This window comes from Macrobrachium nipponense, chromosome 18 (assembly GCF_015104395.2).
Source record: "Macrobrachium nipponense isolate FS-2020 chromosome 18, ASM1510439v2, whole genome shotgun sequence".
Taxonomy (NCBI): domain Eukaryota; kingdom Metazoa; phylum Arthropoda; class Malacostraca; order Decapoda; family Palaemonidae; genus Macrobrachium; species Macrobrachium nipponense.
In genome coordinates, this window is record NC_087211.1 from 66,776,961 (window position 1) to 66,781,034 (window position 4,074).

Below are 4,074 nucleotides of genomic sequence, written 5' to 3' on the forward strand. Positions count from 1 at the left end.
GTTCACGTCGCGGTTTGCAGTGTGATTGTCAGAGGTGAAGTTTCCAAGAGAAATCAAATGATTTCAGAAAATGGGAAATACAGTGTTTTAGTTTTCTCAGCAAGTCCTAATCGATTGAAATACACATACATTTATACAGCACACGCACACAGGTATAAATTCACGCATACACACACAAGAATATAAATCTTCGAATGAAATGAATAGCAGAGGATAAGGGAAACACACTGAAATGAATAAAAAAAATGAAATGAAGTCCGAAATCGACTGAGTGTCTAGTCTATTTTCTTACTCCATCTCCTTCAGGTGCATCTGTGATGAAAGACTTTCATTTTCCAAAGTTTTTTTTATCTCCTGTGAGACTCCTAAAAAAAAAAAAAAAGATATTCCAGGGAAATCAATTACGATAATGATCACTGTGAAATGGTATTAAATTATTGAAAGAGATCTCGATAAAAAGGGTGTTCAAATCAAAGTGGAAATAGATATGTCATTATGTATATATATACATATACATACACATACACACACACACACACACACATATATATATATATATATATATATATATATATATATATATTTCATAATCTAATATATATATATATATCTATATATCTCATAATCATATATATCTATATATATATATATAATATATATATATATATATATATATATATATATGCTGTATTTATATATTAATACATACATACATACATACGTACATTTATATACGTATACATACGTGTATATTATTATATATATGTATGTTAATACATACGTGTACATATATATATGTATGTATACATATATGTGTATATATATGTATATATATATATATATATATATATATATATATATATATATATATGTGTGTGTGTGTGTGTGTGTGTGTGTGTGTGTGTATGTTTATGTACATCGCAGTAAAGACATCATGAAAAATTGTCCACAAAAATTATTTTCACAAAGTTGGTGCATGAAGAGAGATAAATGCAGATATCTGCCCATTTGTCACTGGGGATAGTATAATGGAAGAGCTGGTAATCCTTCGTGACTTTTCAAGTTGTATAATGAAAATGGAATATTTTTACAAATGAAAAATATGAAACTGGAAAACTCTAAAGCGTAATGATGGCTACTACAATGAAGGTGAGAGTGATGAACTTGATAAAGAGTGTTAGTAATGGTGATGAAAATGGTTATCATAATTTTATAATGAACTAGGTGGCAATGATTTTGATAATGGTGCAAGTGGAGTTGATAAGGGATGATAGTGGATTAAAGCGATAATGACCTCGGTGATGATAATGAAGGGGTGATAATGATTCTGATAATGATACAAGTGACAGTGATGAGTATTTGGACATCACTCGAAATATTTTTTACATTTCAGTCATGAAAGCAAGCACTGCTAAATGAACCCAAACGTGGGCATTTTTTTAAACAAGAGAAACATTAACAATGCAAACACAAAGCAAAGAAAATTTTTTTTTGAAAGGCATTATGGAAAAAATGAGACTTTCGCATGGACAAAAAAAATGTGTCTAAGGAAAAAATGGTGATAAATAACTGATACAGATAAAAAAACTATAATAAAAAATTGTACGATGATGTAGTGCTTTATGTTTATGTGTTTGAAGAAGTAAAATGTTGAAGAAAAAAATAATGAAAAACAAATAATCAGCAATGTGATGTTCATTATATATAAATAAATACTATATGCTTTGTATACTACCACAGGCTTCACTATCATTGTACATCCATGTCACTGTACTGATTTGATTTCTTTTTATGTACTCAGTGTTACATTGATTTCTGATACTAAATAAAGTAATATAATGATTTCAATTGACCCCAGTTTATTCACCCTCGATGAATGTTATTAAATCATTTTTACTTCGGTAATGGAAATTAATAAGATTTGAACTGATTCACGATGCTGAATGGATTCCTGATAAGGAATCATGGAATCGGGGAATTCAATTTTCTGGATTTTATTCACCGTTCAAGCAATATTAGATTATTTCTATTTCGATACAAGTAATCTTTATTAATTCCTTTCATTACATTGCTAAATAAATTTCACCTGAAGTATTATCAAATTTATTCTACTTCAGTAGATATTCTTTACGGAACGAGTTCTTAAGAATGTATAGAAAAATGTCAGAAAATGAAATATTTGTGCTTCCAAGAATGGATGGAAGATAGAAATAAAATATACAGGGCTTTAAGTTGGAAATATTCCCTTATTTTTCTACTTCCAAGAATAGGTGGAAGACAGAAATAATAAATACAGGGTTTTATGTTGGAAATATTCCTTAATTTTTCTGCACTTTTTTTCCCGCGAAAAATAATGTTGAAAATTCAAGGATATAAAATGTAAAAATTGCTTTAGGTTTCTGAAAATTCACTAATCGATACAACGAGCTTTGTTAATATCGTAATATTCAATAATGTTCGTTCAAGGCCTCATTTCCCTTAATGGTGGAAGGTAAGAGACCTACAAATTCAAAATCTCGGAGATTCTGGCGAAAAGGAAATTTAATATATTGAAAATTGAAAAAGGCTCTTGTTCCCAGACCATGTCCACACAAATACTTCTGCTCTTTTGGAATTCTTAAATGTTAACTTTCCACGAATGACATTTTAAAACCGACTGCATACAAGCAAAATGCTTAACAAGGTGTGATCCGAACTCCAGCTTACTCTGGGTACGTGCTAAAATCTACGGTCAAATAGCCCATTGTTTCACCAACGAAGACTGAAATAAATACTCTATATTTTGTCAGAAATAGTTTTTCTGTACTGTTTAACATGCCTATTATTTATTTTTTACTTTTTCATTCTAATAAATAAATAAATATCATATCCTAAAATTCCTGTATCTTTAACACATCGAACATTTTTAGGTTTTCCTACCCCCTAACAAGAACAACAAAGTAGTTTGTGGGCTTACTCCCAGAGTAAGCGAAAAACGGTTAATAATTATCTTACGCTACCCTGCAGATTACCTATCAGAAAGGACGATTTAAGATTTATATTTTTTCTTTTTTTCTTTCTTTCTGAAGACTTTCTTTATAAATCTTGTCTGTCATTAAATTAGTGGTTAAGCCCATCTCTTCCCTTTTTTTTGGCACAAGTCAAAAATGGTTTCGTGGCACCGAATATTGTGCCTTCTGTTGTTATTTGCTCACTTAAAATAAACTACTACGATATCGAAAAGTCTTAGGGGCCATTATTTACGCTGTCTGAAGAATCTAGAGTAAAAGATTCTGACACTTCATAACAAATATGAAAGCGAACGATGGGAAGATTAAACTGCCCGTAAGAAAGAAAGGAAAGTCAAGTTGCCGCTAAGAACGAGAGAAAGCATATAATATGGAAAGCGAAAGTTGCCCATTAAAAAGGTATGGGAAGAAGAAATTTGTACGTCAGAGAACTAAATAAAGGTTAGAACATTCATCTGCCCAGAGGAAAGATGGGTAGATCTTGTTGTCCAAAAAGAAAGGTGGCAAGATCCTATTGCCCAAAAAGAAAGGTGGCAAGATCCTGTTACCCAAAAAGAAAGGTGGCAAGATCCTGTTGTCCAAAAAGAAAGGTGGCAAGATCCTGTTGTCTAAAAAGAAAGGTGGCAAGATCCTGTTGTCCAAAAAGAAAGGTGGCAAGATCCCGTTGCCCAAAAAGAAAGAAGGCAAGATCCTGTTACCCAAAAAAGGAAAGGTGGCAAGATCCTGTTATCCAAAAAGAAAGGTGGCAAGATCCTGTTGTCAAAAAAGAAAGGTGACAAGATCCTGTTGTCCAAAAAGAAAGGTGGCAAGATCCTATTGCCCAAAAAGAAAGGTGGAAAGATCTTGTTGTCCAAAAAGAAAGGTGGCAAGATCCTGTTGCCCAAAGAGAAAGGTGGCAAGATCCTATTGCCCAAAAAGAAAGGTGGCATGATCTTGTTGCCCAAAAAGAAAGGTGGCAAGATCCTGTTGCCAAAAAAGAAAGGTGGCACGATCCTGTTGCCCAAAAAGAAAGGTGGCAAGATCCTGTTGTACCAAAAAGAAAGGTGGCTAGATCCTGTTGTCCAAA

General features: G+C 32.2%; 1 protein-coding gene across 2 annotated transcripts in view; it reads left to right on the plus strand.

The window, feature by feature from the left end:
- Positions 1–538, plus strand: part of LOC135197116 (hemicentin-1-like) — a 74,560-nt gene extending 74,022 nt beyond the window's left edge. For both annotated transcript variants that reach the window (XM_064224082.1, XM_064224083.1), the window contains one exon: positions 1–538. This exon is cut by the window's left edge and continues 258 nt beyond it. The gene's annotated coding sequence lies outside the window, so the exon portion shown is untranslated.
- The last annotated feature ends 3,536 nt before the right edge of the window (positions 539–4,074 follow it).